At 33.8% G+C, this 25838-nt stretch overlaps 1 protein-coding gene across 1 annotated transcript in view; it reads left to right on the forward strand.

Moving 5' to 3' along the window:
* Positions 1-25838, forward strand: part of MALRD1 (MAM and LDL receptor class A domain containing 1) — a 534334-nt gene that overhangs the window by 149064 nt on the left and 359432 nt on the right. The gene's annotated exons all lie outside the window — the stretch shown is intronic.

Below are 25838 nucleotides of genomic sequence, written 5' to 3' on the forward strand. Positions count from 1 at the left end.
TCCTCCTTCGTACCCTTGCCACTTTCCCTCTTCTTCTAATCTTTGCTCTTCATCATCATTTATTTGGATCTTTTCTGTCTTATTTTAAAATATACTTATTAAAATATAGCTAACATACAATATTATATTAGTTTCAGGTGTATACAATAGTTATTCAACATTTATATACCTGAAGAACTGATCACCATGATAGTAAGTCCAGCAACCATCTGACACTGTATCATGCTACCACAATATTATTGACTATATTTCCTATACTGTGCATTACATCTCCATGACTTCTGTGTTTTATATCTAGATATTTGGATCCCTTATTCCTCTTCACCTTTTCCTCCTTTTTAAAATAGCTTAATTCTTATATAATATACTACAATAGGTCTTTTCTTTTAAGGTCATACCTTTCCCCTGTTTTGTAGTCCACAAATACAGAGGGTGCCAAAAAATACATACCCATTTTAACAAAGGAAAAAAAAAACTATATTAAAATTGTAATAGTCAATATATACCAATAACAAAAGATGAACAGAAGTCATGTTTGACTTCTGCAATTACAAGAGGTGCTCAAAGTGGTTACCATTAGTGTCCAGACAATTCTGATTACGGTGAACGACTGCTTGAGCAACATTGACCAAAGTTTTAACATCTTTTAAAATGTGTATACATTTTTTGGCACCCCCAGTATAATGAGTGATCACTGTTCTACAAGATCCCAGCCTTCGTTCTTTCCTTTAAAGATTTCAAGGAAATGTTACTGAAGATGACAAAGGAATCCCCATTTATATTACACAGAATCTATTCATAACCTTGATGCTTTCATACTTCTCCACTGTTAAAGCTTCAGGACCCCCAGCTTCTATGGCCACTACTTCAAAGAAAACCAGTGGTATATCTACTGCTCAGTCCACGACTGCCTTGGACTCAAGGAGAGCCAGCTGTGATACCCTCAGTATACAGTGGTTTTCTTTTCCTGGGCTGACATTTTCACCTTGGTTTTCTGAACTCCCTTTTGTTCTATTAAAATGGTTCCAGTTTTACCATCATTTGATTTCAACATTAGCATCCCAGTTGCCCAAAGTATATAGAATAGCAGATATTAATACTTTGATAACCTAATAGTTGGCTAGTAATTTTTGAAATTTTATTATATGAAATTTCCTTGGGCTGCTTCTGACTCCCAAAAAGCAAAGGGTGATTTCAGCAAGTTTCTCTGGCTCATGCAAATAAATCACCCTTCATTAAGAATCTGTATTTCCAGAAGGCAAAAGGCAGACTGGAATCTCACTTCTAAGAGGTAAAGGTATGTGATTACTTATTATAAGCACAATAATATCACTGGCTTTTAATGTTTGTCTCTCACCTCCCAGCCTACCTCCAACACAGAGCAGATTCCCGAGTAATCACAGGAACTATGACTTCTCACTGTATTTGCTTTATTTCTAAGCGACTGGGATTAATAGGTCTCCATAATTATTTATTGAATGAATTAGTTGATTAGGATCTATATATTTATGCTTTATAACGCTAGGCTCCCAAGCACAAAATTAAATATATTTTAATAGGCATACTTAATAGTCAGAAAATGCTTAACAGATGGGCTCTGTATGACAACGAACCGCTGAGAAGGGAGCAGTCCCTCAGCTTACATCTCTAGCCTTCCTTTCCCCCTTCTCTCTCGGCTTCTTCCTCAGCCAAGGAAGGTTTGACATTTTTTACTTTGTCCTAAGAAATACTTCTTATGTATCATATACCTTACTTTATGGCTTATAGTAAAACTCCAAGTTCAATTTTCCAAATTTTTATTTTTATATTTAAATGGGAACGTGTCTAATTTTGAAAATGCTCTTCTCTCTCAGCTGTCTGGCTCTAGAAATTTAAAGCCAGGTTTTTAAGACCATTGTACCCGAACAGTTTTCAAGACCAGTTTTGAAAATCAAAACGCTCTGTGCCAATTCTTTCTTTCTCACCACATACCATGATTCCAGTTCTCCTTAAATAAAATTGCATAGGTTTCAGGAGTACCTTTCTGTTATACATCATCTATGTAACAAATTGTGTTCTCACCACCCAGAGTCAGTTCCCCTTCCATCACCATATATTTGATCCCATTGACACTCTTCTATCACCCTCCTCTTCCCTTACCCTCTGGTAACCACTGAACTGTTGTTAGTGTCTATGAGTTTTTGTTTGTTTGTTTGTCTTGTTCGTTTGTTGCTTTCAGTTTTTGTATCTGACATATGAGTGAAATCATATGGTTCTGACTTTTTCTGTCTGGCTTATTTTGTTTAGAACGATAATCTCATGATCTATTCATGTTGTTGCAAATGGCAGTATTTCATCATTTGTGCTGGCCGAGTAATGTTTTATCGTATATAAGTACCACATTTTCTTTACCTAATCATCTATCAAAGGACACTTTGGTTGTTTCCATGTCTTGGCCACAGTGAACAATGCTGCAATGAACATAGGAGTACATATATTATTACGGATAAATGTTTTCATATTTTTGGGGTACATACCCTGAAGAGCGATTGTTGGGTTATGTGATAATTCTATTCTTAATTTTTTTGAGGAAATGCCATACTGTTTTCCATAGTGGCTGTACCAATTTACATTCCCACCAGCAGTATACGAGGGTTCCTTTTTCTCCACAGCCTTTCCAACACTTGTTATTACTTGTCATGTTTATAGTAGCCATTCTAACAGGTGTGAGGTGGTATTTCACTGTGGGTTTGGTTTGCATTTCTTAATAGCTAGTGAAGTTGAGCATTTTTTTTTTTTTGTTGGCAGTTTGTATGCCTTCTTGGGAGAAGTGTCTGTTCAGGTCCTCTGTCCATTTTTTAATTGGATTGCTTGTTTTTCTATTGTTGAGTGTATGAGTTCTTTATATATTATGGATATTAGCCCCTTATTAGAGGTGTTGTTTACAAATATCTTCTTTTATTTGATTGGTTGCCTGTTTGTTTTGTTGAGGGTTTCTTTTGCTGTGCAGAAACTCTTTACTTTGTTATTGTCCCATTCATTTATTTTTGCTTTTACTTCCCTTGCCTTTGAGATCAAATTCATAAAACCCTTTATAAGACCAAGGTCCATAAGTTTAGTGCCTATGTTTTCTTCTATACAATTTATTGTTTCAGGTCTTATATTTAGGTCTTTGATCCATTTTGAATTAATTTTGGTGTATGGTGACAGATAGCAGTCTAGAAAGTTCTCCGCATTTTATTGAGTGATGGATAGTGGAATATGTGTGCTTATGTTAGGTTAGTGGATTCTAATCATGTGCATAGAATCTTTAGTTTTTTCTCAAGATGTAGCTCGAGGGCCATTGAAAACTTATATATACACTATAGATTTAAATGCACATTCTGAAACAGTTGGATCAGAACCTGATGGAATAGAACTAGGAATCTCTATTTTTAGTATAATTTCTGGATGGTGCTAGAACCTCATTTGGGGTTCTCCACGGCAGAAAGTGAGGAAGGTATAACTAAAGGCAGAGGGTGGCTTCTTATCCCCTAATTCCAATTTTGATGAGAGTAGACTCATTTTTCTCAAAATCTAGTGACTAATTAAAAAAAAAAAAATTAGTACAACATATTTCAGGACAAACAAAAAATTGTTTTAAGGAATTCCATTTTCCATTAAAATAAAATCTGTATGTTGTAAAGTAACTATTATAATTGAGAAATAATTTGGGAGAAAATTCTACCCTGAGTCAATCTAAAACATACAATTTCAAGGCAACCTCTACATTGCCTCATTCATTGTACAATACCCAATATCGTTTCTCAAACCTTTTTGCCTATGTGTTCTTTTCTCTGATTCTAATAAAAATGACCCTTGTCTTCCTGTTGGAACAAAACAAAATGTACCGATCTCATGATTATCTGGAAAAGACAGATATTTTAAAATATTGTAGAATTTAGGGTTTGATTACAGACTGTTGAAAAACTAGTTGCGTGTAAACATCTCATTCAAAATGCTGATTAGTTGGAACATAATTTCTTAAATATTTTGCTTATTTGTTAAATGGAAGTACTTTTTCTTAAATTTTTCTTTTTATAAATAACACTAACCATTGTCTTTCAGGTGGAAATGAGTTGTAGTCCCCACTGTTGCAAATGCACGACGTTCCTGTCTATATTGTGTATTTGTACAGGCTTGACATCATAAACTAAAAGCCACATAAATAATGCAAATTTTCCCTGTGACATAACTGTGCATACCATAATGTATCTAAGTGCTGGATATAAATGTAGATGAAAGCTTCAGAAAAACTAAAAATATTTTAATGTTTTCTGCTCTGCAACTGTAATAATTTTCAAAGCTGTAGCCTTTAGACATTAAATACCAGAATTATTGCTTTCTGAGAGCCTCTCCGGTAAGAAGATAAGTTAAAATTTTATAGGCTAATTTAGATGCCTTATCACTATCCCAACATAATTTCTAAAAGATCCAGTTTTATAAATCTTTAATAATGGTTAAATACCAGCTCTTAGAAACAATTTTGCTGAAATAAAAATAAAAGTACAAACAGTCAAAATCTAAATTAAATGCAGTAATTTTCTCTTAACTGTTTTAGTACCTTTGGGAAGTGACATTTCTGGCAGTGTTGCCACAGAACTGGATATAAAGCATAATTTTACCTTAAAAACACAAGAAAAATTGCTTTTATTTCAGATTGATCTTGAGTTAAGCATTCTTTATATTTTCATATGTATCAATAATTTGTTTTACTTAATTAAATCATTTTAATTTTCATCTATTTTAGTCCAGTGTCTTTTTGCTTGATAAATAATTTTAAAAATTAACTACAGTGGCTTGAAAACATGGAATTTAAGAGAAATCCATGCATATTACTTAGGTAGTATATTTGCTATACAGGATAAAGTTTTAAAAATATCTTCATTACATGGTGTATGACTTTAAAATAACTTTCATATCATGGTTAAAATTGTATTAAAAATTATTTTCATCATATAAATTTTAAATATGTTTTTCCTATAAGCACCTTAAAATGAAATAAATATATTTGTATCCCAACTCCTGTACAGAATTATCATACAAAATCTGGGTGAGGAAATATATTTCTTTAACTAGTAAATATAAATTATATTTAATTCTTATATTAAGACAAGGACTTGAAAATATGAACATACTGTATCACAAATGAATCGTTTTTACACCATCAGCGTGATCTTCTGACATAGTGATTTATGCAGATACATCAATTATGCAAATCAAAGATCTTTCTGGCCTGGAAGATGCAGTGGTCACCTTGTTTAGGGACACAATTTGTTCAATAAGGGTCTATTTCTTGAGCACCTACTTTTGAGAATAAAAAGTTTTTTGTTTTTTTTAAACTTTTTTATTTATTTTAAGTGTGGTTTTCCAGGACCCATCAGTTCCAAGTCAAGTAGTTGTTTCAATCTAGTTGTGGAGGGCGCAGCTCACAGTGGCCCATGTGGGGATTGAACCAGCAACCCTGCTGTTAGGAGCATCACTCTCTAACCAACTGAGCCAACCGGCCACCCCAAGAATAGAAAGTTTAATCAGACATGGAGCCAGCATATACATGGATAGATATGTACTGCCCAGTAATACGTGTTACTTGATGAGAGGTCCACTGTGGAGGGTCAGATAACAATTTATCAAGTGTACAGGTCGATCTTAGTTGTCTGTCTGTCTTTAATAGTACCTGAAGGGATTCTGTCTTTGGATTTTTTTGGATAACACAAATGAGCTAAAATAATACTGTGGGTAATAACCGTATACGGATTTCTTAAGAATTTCTTTCTTATTTCTACAAGAATCCTTTTGTTTTATCACAAAAGAAGACATTAATTTTTATTGTAGAAAAAGATTTAAATATAGATAAGAAAGACAAACGATATCAACCATAATCCTACCACCATGATTAAAGCATTGTGCATTAATAAATAAATATATTTAATAAAAATAGGTTCATATCAAACATGTTGTATTCTAATCCACTTTTAATTTTATATGCAATCTGTAAGCAACTAGTTACCAATACTTTTTAATAGGCCAGTAGTATTCCATTAAATGGATGCACCATAATTCATTAATTCCTCGCTGATTTATAAGTTGCTATTGATTATACACAAATTTAATCCATCTTTACTGAGCAATATACAACTTTGTACACATTACAGATTATATCCGGAGAGTAAAAAAAAAAATACACAGTAGAATTTTTATATTATTCATACTTTCAAATATTTGATTTATAATTTTAAGTTACTCTCCAAAAATATACCATTTTGCAAGCAATACATGACAGTATCTAGTTTTAATATGCTTGCCAAACACTATTTACTTTTTCATATTTTCTAATTTGACTAGTTAAAGTATCAGGTAATTTTATGTTTTTCATTTTTTTTTAATACTAATGAGGGTTACTTGTTTCTTTCTTTGTGCCTTGTCCAAGTGTATTTCTCTGTGTGTGTATGTATGTCTGTGTGTCTGTGTGTCTGTGTGTCTGTGTGTGGGGGGGTGGTTCCTATTTGTGCTCTTTGCTTGGTTTTTAGTTTGTAGTATTTTTTTTTCTTATTGATCTATAAAGTCTTTTAAAGCATTGACGGAATTTTTTTTAATCTGTTTTGAATGTTGCAAAGATTTTTCCTATTTTTATTAGACTTTTGTTATTGTTTATCATATTTTCACATCTCAGAATTCTTAGGTTGTACATAGATATGTCTGCCAACTATATCCTTTATAGTTTTTGTGTTATTGTTTTTTTCCCTGAATGATATTTTTCCCCAGGTTAATTGAGATACAAATGACGTAGAACATTGTGTAAGTTTAAGGTGTGCAACCTTATGATTTGGTATATGTAGGTATTGTAAAATGATTACTCCAATAAGCTAATTAACACATCCATCACCTCACACGGTTACCTCCTGTGTGAGTGTGTGTGTGTGTGGTGAGAACATTTAAGATCTACTCTCTTAGCAACTTTCAAGTATACATTATTGTTACCTATAGTCACCGGGCTGTATACCATATCCTCAGAAATTACTCATCTTGCAACTATTTCCTCCATTCCCCCACCCCCAGCCCCTGCCAACCACCATTCTAGTATCTGTCTCTATGAGTTCAGCTTTTATAGATTCCACATGTACTCGTAAGTGAGAGCATACAGTACTTGTCATTCTCTGTCTGACTTATTTCACTTAGAATAATGCCCTCTACATTTTTGCAAATGGCAGAGGTTTCTTTCTTATGGCTGAATAATATTCATATATATGTGATAATACATATATAATGTGATCGCATTTTCTTTGTCCATTCATTTATCTGTGGAGATGTAGGTTCTTACATGTCTTGGCTATTGTGAGTAATGCTGCAATGAACATGGATGGGGGCACAGTTATCTTTTTTAGATGGCGACTTTTTTTTCATTTTAATTTTTTTCTATTGCAGTTGACATTCAATACTATATTAGTTTCAGATGTATAGCATAGTGGTGATTTAATTTCCTTAGGGTATATATATCCAGAAAGGGGATTGCTGGATCATATGGTAATTCTATTTTCAATTATTTTGAGGAGCCTTATGCTGTTTTCATAATGACAGTAGCATTTTGAGTTAATTTTTGTGAATGATGTAAGATAGGGATCTGACTTCATTCTTTTGCACGTGGATACTCATGTGGATATCCCATCACCATGTACTGAAGAGACTATCCTTTCCCCCATTGTCAAATATTAGTCAAACATATCCACATGAGTTTATTTCAGGGCTCTCGATTTTGTTCCATTGATCTGTGTGTCTGGGTTTAGGCCAGTGCTATCCTATTTTGATTGCTATAGCTTTCTAATATGGTTTTAAATCAGAAAGTATGATGCCTCTAGCTTTGTTCTTTCTCCAGATTGCTTTGGCTATTGGGGGTCTTTTGTTTTCACATAGAATTTTAGGATTGGTTTTCCTGTTTCTGTTAATAATGTCATTGGGCTTTTGATAGGAATTGTATTGCATCTGTAGATTGCTTTGGGTAGTATGGCCATTTTAACAATACTGATTTTTCCAGTGTGAATCCATGGGACTGCATTCATCCAATCTGTCTTATTAGCTTGCTGTGACATGGGCATCTGTCCCTTCAGGCACAACCAATAGTCTTCGTCTTGCAGGATTAGCCCTGCCATGTTCAAGAACCAACTTCTGGTATGTGAAAACAAAAGCAAGCCAACACAAGTATTTAGTGTTACTCCTTTCATGCTTTTCCAGTTTTAATTTGGTGCCTTGTTTTTGAGGAGTATCCCCAGCCTCTGGGCACCCAATTGCTTTGAGGTTGGGGTTATTTGATTTTTCTACCCAGGCCACTTCAGATTTGGAAGCAATGCAACTTTGAACCGAGTCCTTTAACCATCATTCTCTAATTTCTCGCTCAACTTGATTCTGTTGGGAACTACAGGGTTTGCCTAAAGGCTGCCCTGTATAACGGAGTTTTGGTGCTTGTATTAGTTTCCTATGGCTACTGTAGCAAATTATCACAAAGTTGGTGACTTTAAATCACAGACATTAATTTTCTCCCAGTTCTGGAGACTGAAAGTCTGAAGTCAGTATCAAAGGGCCAAAGTTAAGGTATTGTCAGGGCTACTCTCCCTCTGGAGGTTCAGGGGGACAACATGTTCCTTGTCTCTTCCAGTTACTGGTGATTGCTGGCATTCCTTGGTTTGTGGTCAAATCACTGTACTGTGCTTCCATGGTCACATGACCTCTTCCTCTTCTGTCTGTGTCAAATCTCCCTCTGATTTGTTCTTATAAAGGCATGCATGATTGCATTTAGGGTCCTTCCAGATCATTCCAGATAATCACTCCATCTCACATTGTCCATTTTATGACATCTGCATAGGCTTTGCCATAGAAGGTAACCGATTTGATAGGTTTCAGGGATTAGGACCTGATACCTTGGGGGCCCTTATTTAGCCTACTGCAGGGAACAAGATCTGAAATCAAATAACACTAGGTGTAACCCCAGATCTAGCATTCATTAGCTGTGTGGACTTAGGTTATGGCATAAACTCGCTGCATTTTAGTTTCTTCATCTGAAAAAACAAAATGTGCGTCAGAGTATGTATCTAATATGAGTATCGCCATTCTCAAGTAAGAAAATGCATGCAAAACAGTGATCAAAATACATGTCTCATAATGCAACTTTGAATGTCAGTTCATATATTGTGATTAAGATTGGAAGGATATGTTGGTTCAAATTTCAGAAAGCATGAAATAATGTGCGAAGGAGTTTAATATTGGCAGTGGGGGTGTCTGTTGGGGCACACAGGGGTCATTTCAAGGTTGCTGTGCAAGTAAGTCAGAAGATAATAGAAGTGCATTGAGCTGAATTCTGGTATCTACTCCTATGTGTAGACAGGATTGACAAAGAAAGAAAGCTGGAAGTAAGAAAATTAGGTGAAACAATTGAGGGGGTCTTATTGACATGAACTAGAGATAAACAGTATGTATCCCTGGAAAGTAAAAACCTTCTATGTCTTCCCTGGACTGTAAGCCCCATGGGGGCAGAGGCACTGCCATGATTCTAACCTTTTATGATGAATGGTTGCCTCTCGAAAGTACTAAGGAAGAATTTTCTGCTCTCTTTGTAACATACGTTCACCCCAATGCACTATGACTCACTACCAAGCATAAAGGGAAGAGAATGGGTCTCTAAAAGAGAATAGAGAACTTCACAAAAATAAAGGGTGCTGTTTAGAAAAGATGAAAACAAGTTGTCACTCTAAGGAAAGAAGTAAAAATAACTTTTGCATCTGAGGTTGGGGTCATATATTTGATGGCGGTGGGAGTTAGTGGAACAAAATATTGTGGGCAGAATATGTCTAGAAAATAACATTACAGATCCCCCCAAAGCAATGTCATTATATTAAAGTTTAAGGGCACTGAGTGTTTATGTCAGAATTAAATCGGATGAGAACCTTGACTAGAAGTTACTGGGGGTAGTGGAGAATGTATTTGGCTGTGATCAAGATGCTAGGAAGGAAATGGTATCATGTCCGTTTTAGAATGTTTGTCAAGTAAGCTATATCTGCAAGTGGAGGTTAGGGGTGGCTGAGGTGGAAAGAAGACTTTCTTCTGACTTTAGGGTTATAATTTGTTTCAGTAATATCCTAAATTGCTTCCTCACTTTCTGGATATTTAGCATTAATTCAATCAATGGAGTTTTCTGTATATAGCCATCTGGATTTATTTTCTTTCTCCTACAAGATTATAAATCTTATAGAATCCACTGGACTTAATAATTTTTTCCCCTGTGTCTTTTCTAAATCTCAACACAAAGAAAAGTGCTTTGAAAATGCTTTTGTTGAGTTTAATTTATAAAGTGTCTTCCTGGTTAGTGAAATGCATCTCTTACTATAATCTGCATTCAAACTTAATTTTATTCTAATGGAAACATTTCTTCACCTGCACCTGCTTGGTTTCTATTTCAATTTGGCATTTTAATCTTCATTTTAAACATTATTAATTTAGTTCAACATTTTCAATCATCAACAATTATCATAAAAGTGGGGGTTTTTTAATCCACTTCTATCCACATTTAAAGAAATTAACTAAATTGCACTTAAATTTTTCAGTGGATTTTGAACAAAATAAACTGAACAAAAATTAAGAAGGTCTACTTGAGGTTCAGTATACAAAGTACGCAGTGAACTTTAACAGAGCAGAAAAGAGGGCTCTGTTGTTTCCTACATTTGTTGTCTAGTTATTCAGTAGGCATAGAAATATGAGTATGGGACCACAGTACGTTTTCTTGATGATTTGAAGGTTTTTGCTTAAATGAGATGCTTATATGTTTCATTTTAAGAAGGTGTTTTCAGGATGAGGTGACTTTAATGCAGCTATCCAAATGTCTCTGACATTAAGAATATCAATTATTACTGAGAATTTATTTGATATTCAAATTAATCCAGAAAGTAGGAATGGAGGTAGTTTTCATTAATAACCTATTTAGCACAGACCTTTTCTCCTAAGTACTATTTACCTTGATCTTACAAAGCCTGTCTTTTAAAACTGCAGTCATAATGAAATTCAAAGTATAGTTCCTTAATATCCTGAGTTGTTTTTTTTTTCAGTAAGATTGCTAGTTAGAACTAATTTCTTCAAGTTCTTCATGATATTATTAGTCAAGAAGAATAATTTTGCCTTATTTCTCAAGGTTGGGAGGCAGATCAGACTAAAAATAGTTTATTTTTAAAACAGGTTTGCATATATTTTTGTTCTGTTTTAAAAGCCATGTAACCAAAGGATGGAAGATTATAGTCGCTGTTCAACATAATAAAGAACATAGAATAACTATTATCCTTCAATTCATAAATGGATATATATCTCTCTCCATAGATTGACAACATAGTGTTTATTTTAAAAGTATTTATAAAAATGCATTAAATGTATTTATTAAAAACCCATACATTGTCTTGCACATAATAGGTACTAGCACAAATGTGCATACCGATTCACAGATATTCTAAATGTATTAGCTAAAGAAGGATATTGTGTTAATGCAATTATTTGTTTTTTAAATCATTTTTTCCATAGACTTCAGGTGATTTATTTATCAGTAGTAAACTTTAAATATAATGAAAAATAAATTGTATCTAGTTTTTATTACTTTAAAACCTGCCTTTAATTCGCTTATTACAAAGAACAATAGTTAAGTGAATGCTATTAAATGATAATGGGGGAAATTATAAGTTTAGAAGTAAATTCTGGTATTTAAGTTCTCCAGCATATTCTCTGACTACACAAAACTAACAGGTACTGATAAATGAACAGTGGTGGCTTTCATATGATGAAGCATCTTAGAAATGAAAGCAATTCCAGTTGAGTGTTTATTATGTGAAAGAATTGGATGCCTTTCATGCATAATCACGTTGAATCCTCCCAGTGAACATTTGGGGGTGGTATGATTACCTTCTTTTACATGTGAGCAAAGCAAGGTTTAAAGGTGTTAAACAGCTTGCCTGTGAGCACACAATTTAGGAAGCTTGAGGCTGGAAGCTTTAAATCCAAATCTTACAGATACTGAAGTCTGTGCTCTGAAACACTATCCTCCATACATCTTGTGAATCTCTTTTTTAAACACTAAGCATTTGAAAGGTCTGACATGACTGGATTGCAGTTTTGTGTCACGGGAGATGGAGAGATAGAAAACTGGTACTCTATAAATAATTCTGAAGAAAAAGGAAGAGAAGACAGGTGAATGCTAGTGATCGCACCCGGGAAAGAAAAACAATTGAGAAATGTTCGGCGCCCAAAACCATTCTTGCCTGCCGTCTTTCTTCATGTACCAAACCCAGATTTTGTTGACATGAGCCCATCAAGGTAATCTCATTCGGCTTTGCTGGGGATTGTTTTAGTCCAGTGGTTCTCAAACATGCATCAGAATCACCTGGAGAGCTTGTTAAAGAAGTCTTGGGCTCACTCCAGAATTTCTGATTGAGTCGGTCTGGGGGGACCCTAAGAATTTACATTCTTAACAAGCTCCCAGGTGATGCTGATGCTTCTGGTCTGGGAACCACACTATGAGGACCCATTTGTTTAGTTGAGATCTGGTTCTTGAAATTGGAATCACAGTGGAATCACCTGGAGACACTGTTAAAAGGTATGGAAATCCAGGTCTCAGGCAGATAACCCAAAAACGCAGGCATCAGGCACGATTGCTTGCTCTGATTCTCATAGGAGCGGATCTGAAAAGTAGGCGTCTAACTATCGTAAGTTTTGTACCTTTATCAACTTCTTGGGTATGTGTTCACATGACTGGACTCATTTTTATAGCATTTCCCGCCAAAGGTAACTATGTCCTCTCTTAGAGTTTCTAGGTTTTGTTTGTTTGTTTTTTCTCCTGAAATGTTACTTGGCAAATTGAGAAGCTGACTTTTTTAGAAGCTGACTGTTTTGTGTGAAAGACCAGCAGGCTTGAGCATGATTATTTTTCATTAAAGATAAATATTGAGGTCTTCACCATCTTGTGAACAAATCTTTCAGGAATAATTTAAGATTATTTGGAGTTTTATTGATTTGTTTCCTCAAGATTTAAGTATTGACAGGAATTGGCTCTAAACCTATGCTCAATATAAAGACCTTCCTATTGATATTTGTAAAGACCCAGTGTTATGATGCCATGATAAATTAGGATTGGTTTGTAAAGGATGCAGTTAATTATCATATTGGTTCCCATATGTTGATTTATTGAATTGACGTATACCAGTATTTGCTAAATAAAATAGCCCTTTGGAAGTCTTTCATTATATATTACAAAAATGTGACTGAAGAAATTGTTAGTTAAATTATATCTTGTTTCTTGACGAAGATATTTGTGAGAAATTAGTTTCCAGTCTGTTATGAGCACGTGATACAGTGTTACTGAAAAATTGACTTGGTTTTGCGTTTGCTTGAGGCTCTGAATTATAATACTGTTTATGCTTCTCTGTCCATATTGGCTGATATAAAGCTTAGAATTAAAATTTTAAGATAATGTTAGTGATTCTGTGAAACTTATGGAATACATTCTGTGATCTGGTTTCATCAGTGGCCTCATTTAGTGTCTCAACTATTATTTTCTTTTGGTTTTATTATTATTTATACACACACACACAGCTTAGTTTACAATGTTATACTATATCATGTATTTTTGTAAATAGAACATTTTGAGAACATGGTGAGATTTTAAAAAATAATAAAAATTAAGAAAGTGCAAGCGATAATAATGATCTCATTAGGAATATACTGGTTCTGTGAACTTTGTTTTAATCGAACTAATTCATAATTTACTTACAATTGTTTCCATTTTTATGAGGAATTAATTTCATTTTCCTCGTTATTATTATTCAGTATAATATAATTAAAAAGCATCCTTAAATTTCTACAATCATAAGACTTAAAGAGAAAGTATATGAGTATATAGATGATGTTTCCTTTAGGTAACTAAATATATTTAGATATCTTATTTGAGGCATAACAGCACCAGTAATGCAGTTTCTGGGATAATAAAGTGTAGGTTCTGATTGTAGGTTTTAAAAACTATATCATTGCTATTTTTTCGAATTGTCTCTATAATATCTAGTCAAGGGTTTTAGAATACAGTGAGTTCATATACAGTTTCATAAATGTATAAACTATATTCATAAGATCATTTATATTCCCTAAGAAATTTTACTTTTGAAGACATGTTAAAATGCAATTTAAGAGATATTTTTGCACACTTGTTACAAGAAGTATTTTAAGCAAGTAACAGAAGGGGATGCAGGGATTTTAAAATTTAAAAATTAGAATATAAGGACCATAATGAAGGTACAGTGTTATTTGGACACAGAGGAGGGAGACTTGATAGTGCACAATGAAAAAAATGAATTATGAAAAAAGTAGTTTTTGAGCTAACTTTAAAGAGCTACACAGAATTTCATGAAGCAAAGATGAAGTGGTGGTTACACCCATCATGGAGGAATGAGAAACATTAGCTTTATTGTATAAAAACTTAATAATTCAGGGCAAGTGTTAGGCAGGGAAATATTTGATTCCCAGATTCAGTTCCTTGGTGACTGGAGGAGAAGTGGTGGTACCAAAAACAGAAATAAAGATCTCTTGAGAGGGAGACGACTTGCAAGATAACAGATAAGAAAGATAAGAAAGACAAATGATAGCTCAACACATTCTATTGTGTTGAGTACTGCAGATCATCCAAAGAGTGTGTTGCCTGGGACCACTGGAAATCACTGATGCCAAAGGGATAATACAGTCACTCAGCTGGAAGAGAAGACGATGACTGCAGGATTTCGAAGGGTATATTCTTTTAGTGTAGCAGGACAAGAAAAGGGGGGAAAATACACAGTACCTTGGCTGAGAGGCTGAGGTGCTTGGGAGCGTGGATGGCTGAAAGATTAGGAAGAAGTACAGAGCTTTTGGCTTTCCCTGTGGGAGCCCTGCTCCAGTCAGTTCACTCCATACCTGAATTAAGGTGATTTGCTGCTGGACATCTCGCCTGCCAGAGTAACCATTTGTGCTTTCTAGAGGAAGGGCCTCAGACGCCCTGCCTATATCTAGGCACAATGTGTAAAAATAAAACAAAGTAAACCTGGAATTCTATGCTCAGTAAAGTAGTCTTCAAAAATGAAGACATGATACAGACATTTGCAGACAAATGAAGTGAAAAGAATTTATCACTAGCAGACTCACATGAAAGGGAATAATAAAGGAAATTCTAGAACCAACAAAGAAAAATAATCCTAGATGGAAATAAGGGAATGAATTAATGAATGAAAAGCTGACAGATAAATATATGAATTACTATAAGTGACTATTGGCTATATAAAACAATAATGTTTATAGCCTTTGCATAGATAAATAATATATTAATTAAAATACAAAAAATAAATAGCGTGAGAAGCAGGAGTAGTGGGCATGTCCGGAACGGTATGGTTAGTACCTCTGAAAAGCTGTTTCTCCATAAAAACATACAAAAATTATCAATTTCTTTTCAGAACTCTGGAAATTAAATAAAGGCTTGCAACAATCCAAGAATGTTAAAAACCAAAACAAACAAAACTGCTGTTTCTTTTCTACTTGTCCTAACCCCATCCTAATCTATTCATATCCACAATCGACTTGAAAACCAAGAGCCTTGCAATTTCTGTTTCTATGAAAACCAGCATTTAGTAGACACTGGAGGGGATGAAAAGGGTTCAGATCTCCCCAGAAGCTCAATAAAATAATTATCACTATTTTACTGGCAGAACAATGGGCAAAAAATTGTTCTCTGGGTTTGTCCTTATTTAACCTGACTCAGAGATCTGTGAACAGCCTTATTCTCAAGGAAGTTGTTGAAAATAATCAGCTGCAGTTATTTGAAGTTACCTGAGACCATTACAAATTGTGGCATGAAAGAGGTTGATCGAAACAGTCAAAAAAGAAACCTGGTTGTGTGCATGCCCAGAAAATACCTGAGAAGGTCCTGTAAAAGCAGGAAGTGAAGGCAAAAGCAATTATTAAACTGCTTACTAGAGCGTTATAGGCATGCCCCAAAACATATACAGAGCCCGTTGGCAAGGCCATACACTGTTTTGGTCCAATGCATTTAAAGAAATCTCTATCCAATCATTAGGTGACCACAAAGCTAACCAAGCAGTCTTCAGTGGCTGCACACACCAATGAATACAGACTATATAGAAAATTAGTCCATAGTGTTACTTTTAAATGCCAACAAAAATGACAGCAAATGGAAGCAACAACAAACCTTGGGGGAAGAGATATGATCTCCAGAATTTAAGAAATACTCGTACAGTTTGGCTCACACACAGGGAAACAGTCAAAAGAAACTTTCCCATAGGAAGCCTACTCATTGAACTTAGTAGACAAGATTTTAAGTCAGCTGTTATAATTATCTTCAAAGAAGGGGAACTGTGTCTAACGAATTAAAAGAAAGTAATATAAAGATGCCTTACCAAATAAGGAATATCAATAATATAGGAATGATTAAAAAGAACCAAATAGAAATTCTGGAGTTGAAAAGCTCAATAGCTAAAATGAAAAGTACACTAGAAGTGCTCAACAGTGATACATGTATGATGTAAATGCAATACAACTGGATGATTAATTGGAAAGGCAAGGTGAAAGACAAAAAGCTAAAGAGAACCATTAGTTTTTAACTTGGAAATCTGGGTTGACAGAAGTCCAATGAGGAACTTTCTGTGGAAATGGAAGATAACCAATTTTATTTTTCAAATTTTTAGTGTGATACCTTGCAGATATCCCAAGTAGATGTATTTCATCTCCTTCACTTGGTCTTAAGATACTTTTTCCCAATTGTATTGAGATATAATTGACATACAACTTTTTTGTAAGTTTCAGATGGACAAAGAAGTGATTCTGTAGATGTATGCATTACAAAATGATTGCCACAATAAGGTTAACACATCCGTCATTAAGATCTTTTATTGTTTGACTCAGGCTTATTTTGGCCTCTTCATCAACCCACTCTCCTATTCATCCAACAAATTCCTTTATTCTCCAAATGTGATTCTATTTCATGCCACAGTACCTTCATTCACCAGTCTCCTAACCTTCGGGGGTGGTAGAAGAGGATAAAGGGAGTCAAATATATGGTGATAGAAGGAGAACTGACTCTGAGTGGCGAACACACATTGCGATATATAATGTATTACAGAATGGTACACTTGAAACCTATATAATTTTACTAACCAATGCCACTTCCAAAAATTTAATAAAAATTAAAAGACATACTGCAATATCTTTACACATTATGCTTTTCCTGACCATAATTAACTTAAAAATAAATTCAAGACACAGTCATCGATGATAATTTCAAAACAGTATGCATCAATAGGGATGCTAAAAACTATAAATAAAACCTAGCTGTTTTCTAGAAATAACTTCTAAAAACGTATTAACAGAAGAAGAAAAAAAGAAAGAAAAAGGAAGTCAACTTTTCTGGGAAACTTTCCCTAATCCCTCTGTCCAGTCTAATCCAAATAGTTCTTCTCTGAGTCTTACCAGTAGTACAGCCCACGTTACGGAGTACCATCGTATTAATTGTCTAACTCCTTCATGACGGTGCAAGTACTTCCAGGGAAAGCGTGCTGACTACTTTGTTTTAGTCAACGTTTAGCATAATGCTGATCTCGTGACTATGAGAAAAGAGGGAATAAATAATGAATAATGAAAATGAAAAGATAACAAAGTTGAATATTTAATACTTGGACCAAAGTGGGAGAGACCATAAAAGATAAAAAAAAAGCTGAAGGCAAAGCCAAAGGAGGTTGGTGATAATAAAAATTTGAGGATAAAATTAGTTCTCTTTTCTAAGCTTCTATTTTAAGGCTTTTATGGATTACTTCCTTGTATATTTATATTCTTAACTCATATGCACGGTTATATTAATTTTATTAACTTTGGATATATTTTACATGAGATGTAGCAGTTTCTTATGAAAAAAAGAAGAAAAGACACAAAAGTGTCTTGAGCTGGAGTTTCTTTGGGGAAATCACTAGGTTTAATATTAAATTTTCTCATATTCTCTTTAGAGATCTAAATTTCTTGCGAAGGATTACTTTTCAGTCTCTTTTAAATTAAATACAAAATTTTCTAACCAAACAGTCATACTGTTGGTTAGGATGTCATGAATTCAAAATTACATTCTGGGAAAGCTTTTAGTGAGTTAATTAGGAGAGGCAGGTTTTAAAATTAAATGTTTTTTTTTTAAATTTATTTTATGTATTAAATTATTTTTAAATTATTAAATTCAGTAATCTAATTTTTGAATCAACGAATTGTCTAAAACATATAAATATGAACACCCATTAGTTCCAGATAATAGAATCAGCATATTTCAAAGCCAGGTGTAAAGTGAAAGGACATGATATGCTTTTTACGAAATGGAAAAATGTGCTGCTAAATTGTCCTGGACCAGACCTTTTCAGTGTTCGTGTTCAAATCCAAAAGATTTCCCTTTTAAGGGTGCTTAACTGTTGTAGCCTGTACCATTTCCATTTCATTATTAGGATTGCCTTAGTATAGATTCTAGTTCTGATATTCTGTACTCATATTATTAGAAACATGGGCTGTCAGCTAGAAAACACTGTAGTGGTGTTTGTTTATGTTTTAAAATACTTCTAACATGATCTACATCTTTCATATATTCAAAATGTAGATTGGCCTTTCCATCACAGACCACTGATGCTATAAATAACTGATAATGGCACTTGCTGATGAGCAAAGCTGTAGAATAATGTAAAGGTCAAAGAATGATACTTTATAATCATTCTTAACAAAGTATACAAGGCATTATAATATTGCTGTTGAACTTACGCACGTATGATTGTGAGGAGGTTAAGAACTAGAACCATCTCATCTGCTATCTCAACAAACATATAAATCCGAGGGTCAGTTTTCCGGGTATAACACAGTAGATAGTTTCAAACATTATAGCTGTTACTTACTCTTGCTCTATTACTAATTTAATCTCTAGTTCAGTACAGAGGGGTTTTAAAAAATGGTGCAAAGGTACACATGTTTAAAATCTCAAGGCAGCATAGCCTTTAGCATCTGAAAAGTATTTACAGATGGAAATAGTCAAATAGAGGAATCATTTAAATTTAGACCATAGGACACACCTTCTCAATTTTTTTCAGAAGGGATAAGAATCTAACTGGAAAACCTTGACTCATTTGCACACTTGTGATTGTCATTTACATCTGACAAGCCTATTATTTGTTTACATAGACTGCTTGTATATTTCTTTACCCACTACACTAGTGGTGTTACCCTGATTTTAGATTACAGGATAAACAAAACTACTTTTCAAAGGTAGCCATCTCCAAGAAGTTGTCTCTCCGTTGCATATATTACTTTTTTGAAACAGTGAAATATTTCTGCTCACTCCCATTTCTCCTTTGACATTTAGTTTTTATATTCCTGCAATTAAATTTACTAACGAATAAAGAGGAAAAGATCTTGATCTTTTCATGTCATGGAACCGATAGAAAATAAGATACACTGGGCAAATTAGAGGGTATTTGAGATTATATTTATGTATCTGATGTTTAAGATAAAAAGTCTTTGTTTTCTTTATATAATTATGGTAAGATAAATAAAGCCAAGTATTGCAAGATATTGAATATTGGATTTGAATAGAACTAATACTTATTTCAAAAATGAGAAGTTTTTCAATAATACGAACTTGAATTTCCTTCCTATTAATATAAATTTTTTGAATTATTTTGTTGTGGTAAAATATATGTAACAAAATTTTACATACATAACAAATATTCCTTTTCTGGGATCTTTTGTTGTTGTTTTGTTTAATAATAGCCATTCCAATGGGTATGAAGTGATACCACATTGTGGTTTTGATTTGCATTTCCCTAAAGATAGTGACTTTGACCATCTTCTTATGTGCTTATGGGTAGTTTGCATGTCTATTTATGTCCTCTGCCTACTTTGAATTGATTTTTTTATTTTGTTGTTGAGTTGTAGGAATTCTTTATTCCTGATATTGATCTCTTGTCAGAGTATGATTGACAAATATTTTCTCAGATTCTTTGTTTGTTGATAGTGTTCATAGATGCACAGAAGTTTAATTTTGATGCACTTAGGTTTATTTTTTGTTGTTTTTTTCCTTTGCTTTCCTTATCATTTGTCATATCAAGATATTGTTGCCAAATTTAGTATCCTGACAATTTTCCTCCAGGATTTAATCTGAAAGTTTTATAACTCTTATATTTAGATCTCCAAATTAGTTGGAGTTAATATTTGTATGTGATGTAAGGTAAAAGTCCAACTTCATTATTTTGCAAATGGATATTCAGATTTCCCAAGACCATTTACTGAAAAGACCGTCCTTTAGCCATTGACTAGTCTTGGTACTCTTGTTGAAAATCATTTGACAATATACGTGACGGTTCCTGACCTCTCTATTCTATTGCATTGGTCTTTATGTCTTTATGCCACTACTATCATGTTTCCCCGAAAATAAGACCGGGTCTTACATTAATTTTTGCTCCAAAAGATGCATTTGGGCTTATGGTCAAGGGATGTCATCCTGAAAAATCGTGCTAGGGTTTATTTTCCGGTTAAGTCTTATTTTCAGGGAAACACGGTATATTGGTTTGATTGCTGTAGCTTAGTCTTAAGTTTTTATATCAGAAATGTGAGTCTTCCAAATTTGTTCTCCTTTTTCAAGATTGTTGTGGGTATTTAGAGTCCCTTGAATTTTAGGATAGATTTATTTCTATAAAAAACATCGTTGGGATTTTGGTAAGGATTACATTGACTCTATAGATTGTTTTAGGTAGTAGTGACATCTTAACAATAACAAATGAGTAAGTGATGTATTTCCATTGATTTGTCTTCTATAAATTCTTTCAGCAATAATAATTTATAGTCTTCAGTGTACGATCCTTTGCCTCCTTGTTTGAGTTTATTTCTAAGTATTTTATTCATTTCGATGTGATTGTAAAAGGAATAGTTTTTTTAATTTCCTTTTTGGATTGTTCATCGTTAGTGTTAAAGCACAGTTGATTTTGTCTGTTGATTTTGTATTCTGCAACTTTGCCACTATTACGTATTAGTTCTAAGAGGGTTTGTGTGTGTGAAATCCTTAACGTTTCCTACATATAAGGTCCTGTTTTCTGCAAACAGAGATTATTTTACTACTTTCTTTCCAACGTGGATAACTTTTACTTCTTTTTCTTGCCTAATGCTATGTATTTTTTTTTGCCTAATTCCTCTGGTTGGTAACTTCACGAGTGTTAAGCAACAGTGGTGAAAGTGATCATCCTTGCTGGTTGTCTTGTTTCTCATCTTAGAGCAAAAGCTTTCATTCTTTCATCATTGAGTATGATGTTAACTGTGGGCCTTTCATATGAGGCCTTTATTTTGTTAGGGAGTGTCCTTCTACTCTTAGTTTGTTGAGTACTTTGATCATGAAAGCATGCTGAATTTTATCAAATGCTTTCTCTGCATCTGTTGAGATGATTATGTGGACATTTTCCTTGATTCTGTTAGTGTGGTTGATTTTTGTATGTTAAATCATTCTCCCACTTGGTCATGGTATATAATTATTTTTGTTTGTTTTGTTTTTGCTGCTGCATTCCATTTACTAGTATTGTGATGAGGATTTTTACGTCTTTATACAACAGGGATGTTGGTCTGCAATTTTTTGTTTTGTATCTTTGTGTCTTTGTCTAGCTTTGTTATCAGGGTAATACTGACCTCATAGATTCATTTAGGAAGTGTTCTCCTCTCTTCCATTTTTTAAAAGAGTTTGAGGATTGGTATTAGTTCTTTTTTAAAATATTTGGTAAATTAAGCAGTGAATCCCGTCCTGAGCTTTTCTATGTAGAGAGGTTTCTGATTACTGATTCATATCCTTACTAGTTGTGTCTGTTCAAATTTCCCATTTCATCATGATTCAATCTTGGTAGGTTGCCTATTTCATCTAGGCTATTCAGTTTGTTGGCATATTCTCTTATAATCCTTTTCCTGTATTTTTGTATGCCTTGTGATTCTTATTTTTTAATTAGGCATTTGAACAAACAGCCTCCTTTCTTTGTCTTTGCTGAATGGCTTTGTGTCAGGGAAGTCCGTTGCTAGTTAGTTGGGCATATTAGGAGTCTTGGGATCAGCCCAAGGAGAAAGCTTAAGGCTTTTTCAGTGTTTTCTGAGCATGCATCTAGCCTGGGCCTGTGTGTTGTTTTTTGATTGTACAATATACAGGGATGCTTTTCAACATCTTAATTTTTTAAAGAACCTCCCCCAGCTTCTCCTTGGGCTCTTGGGTGATCTATCGCATGTCTCCACCTGTAATCTTTTGTCCCAGGCATCTGCAGGTCTTAATCTCTTTAGGGCTTCCCTACACAGTGCCCGTTGCTTCCCACTGCCTCCAATTCAAGTTACACCTGACATCTGAATCAGGTGAAACAGAGAACAGTCTTTCAAGTAGGCTCCAAACGGGGTGGAATGTGGGCAAGCATGAACAAAAATGCCACACAAGTTTCAGATATTTGGAATGTGGCTTTTTCTTGATTGGGCATTGTTTGGTTGCTGTAGACCTTTGAATATTTTTCAGAGTGCTAGTAAGTTTACATTTTGTCAGTTTTTTGGTTGGTTTTTGAGTCTCCATGAGGAATCTAGGGCTAGAATTTCCTGTCACCATTATGCTGATATCACCTTCTTTTTCGTGAAAGCATTGAATGACACAGGCTTCTCTTTAAGTACTACTTTAGCTTCATTCCACAAACTTTGATGCATTTTATTTTCATTATTCTTTAGTTCAAAATATCATATAATTTCCTTAGTGTTTTTTCTCTTTCACCCATTGATATTTTAGAAACGAGTTATTTAATGTCCACATTATTAGTTTTTTTCCCCTGCAAGTTTTACTTTTTGTTAATTTCTTATTTAAAGTGTTCTAAGAAAACATTTTGTAAAATTTCGGTCTTTTGAAATCTATTCAGACTTTTTTATGGCCCAGCATATCTTGGTAAATGTATCATGTGCCGCTCAGAATAATGTGTATTATGAATTTGCATATAATGTTCTATAAATCTAAATTAAGATGATGTTATTTAATTCAGATTTTATATTTTACTGACTTTAATATGTATTTGTTATAGCGATTAATGAGAAAGTTTGTTAATGTCTGAAATAATGATTGTGCAGTTTTCCTTTACGCCTGTCAGTTTTGATTTTGTGTATTTTAAAATTCTATATTAATAGCATACATATTTACATTTCATATATGTTCCTGATATATTCAAGTTTTTATAATTATGAAGAATCCCTTTGTTTTTAGTAACACCTTCAGTCTTGAAATCTATTACATCTAATATTAATATAATTACATTAGTTTTTCTCATGCTTATTTTTACCAGTATTTCTTTCCAGCTATTTATATTTAGTCTACATTTGTCTTTGTATGTAAAGTTTCTCTCATATACAATTATTTTTTCAAATATTTCCCTCTTCTCTTTTTCTGGGATTCCAACTGTATCAATATTGGATTGTTTCATATTGTGTTACAGGTCTCTGAGGTGGTATTAGTTTTTGTCAGTCTTTTATCTTTCTGTTTTTCAAGTTGATAATTTCTACTGGTTTATTTTCATGTGCACAGATTCCTTTCTGGCGATATGCAATTTGTTTTTGAGCCTGTGTAGCATTTTATTTTTAATGTTAATTGTTGTATTTTTTTGCTCTGAATTTTGATTTGGTTATTTATTTTAGAGTTTTTGTTTCACTCGAGATTATCCATCTATACATATGTCATTACCATAAGGTTCTTCATTTTGTCAAACAATTTTCCTTTAAGTCTTTGAATATATCTATGATAGGTGCTATAACAACTCTATCTGATACATCCAACATTTTGACCCACTTGGAGTGAATTTCTATTGGCTGTTAATTTTTTACTCCAGAATGTCCGTACTACATTCTTTCTGCGTGGCTAGCAGTTTTTGATTGAAAACTGGGTGTTGTTGATAATAGGTTTTAGTGACTAGGTTCTGTCATGGCCATCTGAACATTTTTGTTTCTTGTTGTAATAAAGAGTAAATTTGCCTGTATTGAAACTACAAACTTTATCCACTGTGCAGTAGGAACATGAAGCTCTGTTCTGTTCTTATGGCTTTCCACTATTGCTTTATTTGTGCAATTTGGTGACCAGCCAAGAATTTGGGTAGAAATGGAGCTAATTTTCTCTGTGGTTTGCTTCCTTCTAGGAATCTCTTTATGTATCTCTACTTTGTCAGTATCAGACTGTTTTCTAAAACTTGAAGTCCTTGAAGTTTTGTGCCTCCTGCCAGTCGAGTTGATAGAGTTCCTAATGGTTGAAAAATGTACTCAGTTAAGGTAAACCTTAACTTAGCAGATTTGGTTTCACATAACTCCCTTCTTCAATAATAGGTTTTCCTCTGGTCTCTACCTGCATTTCACCATGCTTCCTTGTGTGTTCCCCGCACTTGAGTAGCTTAGCTGTCAGTCTAACCCACTGAATTTCATTCTCATTCCTTCTGCTGTTCTTATGCTTTCCAGGATTCCTCCTTTACATTTTCAGCTGCACTCTGATTTCTGGCACCTTTAGCCAGGAAATCTGTAGTTGTGCCACTTTCTTCAACTGGAGCCGAAGGATAAGAGAGATTGTCAATTTTCTCAGACCAAAAAATCACAAACTCACTGTTCTTACCACTCTGAATCGCAGGATTGTGCGTGTACGTGTGTGTTTATGCTTTCCTCTTATTTTATCTGCTTTGCTAATTTTCCACTTAATTCTTTAAATGTTGACTTTGTATAGGTATTTTATGTAATATTAATAATCATTATCTCTGGGGGAAGGGAGTATACAACCATTTTAATCCTTTCTACTACCAGGATTCATTTATATGCTTTCTAAAGTAAATTTTGACTGTATCTTATATTAATTTATACTTACTATGAATTTTACAATTACGTAATTTTATAAGTCCATTTCATAAAATTGGGGAAGATCACAAATCTATAGTCTAATGAGCAGAATCCAATTTGGCAGTTGCATTAAATGGAACTTCCACAATTTCAGTGAGATTTCATGTAAAAGAATAAATAGCCTTTGAGAACAGTGTTGGAAAGACTGAGTTTTTAACAAATCAGGTCAGTCTTAGTAAATAAATATATTACTACAAATGTGACTGGCTCATATTATTTCAGGAGATACTAAGAATTTTCTTTTAACTTATTTTTGCCTCACATTGAAATCAATAAAGTAATGACTATATCATTTGCATAACAGATTGAAATTTGTTAAGCATTTTTATGTCTTTTACTTCATTTCTATTTATAATGCGTATTGGCCTCTGTGTGTATTGATTCTTTCCTTATGTATCCAATTCATCCTCTAGAATTAATCCTGGTATATTTGCTACAAATGATAACCTACAATGACATGTCCAAACAACCAAGGTTCGTATTTTACACTATGGTTCACTCTAGGTGTGATAGATTCCGTGGGTTTGGACAAATGTATAATGACATGTATACAACATCATGGCATCATACAGAGTGTTTTCACTGCCCTAAAAATCCTCTGTGCTTGGCCTATTCATCCTTCCCTCCTCCCCACCCACCCTGACAAGCACTGTTCTTTTACAGTCTCCATAGTTTTGCCTTTTCCAAAATGTCATATAGTTGGAATCATACACTATGTAACCTTTCCAAATTGGCTTCTTTCACTTAGTCATATGCATTGAAGCTCTCCCCGTGTCTTTCCATGGCTTGATAGCTCATTTATTTTTAGCACTGAATAATATTCCATTGTTGAA

Source organism: Rhinolophus ferrumequinum (assembly GCF_004115265.2).
Source record: "Rhinolophus ferrumequinum isolate MPI-CBG mRhiFer1 chromosome 5 unlocalized genomic scaffold, mRhiFer1_v1.p scaffold_110_arrow_ctg1, whole genome shotgun sequence".
NCBI classification, from domain to species: Eukaryota; Metazoa; Chordata; class Mammalia; order Chiroptera; family Rhinolophidae; genus Rhinolophus; species Rhinolophus ferrumequinum.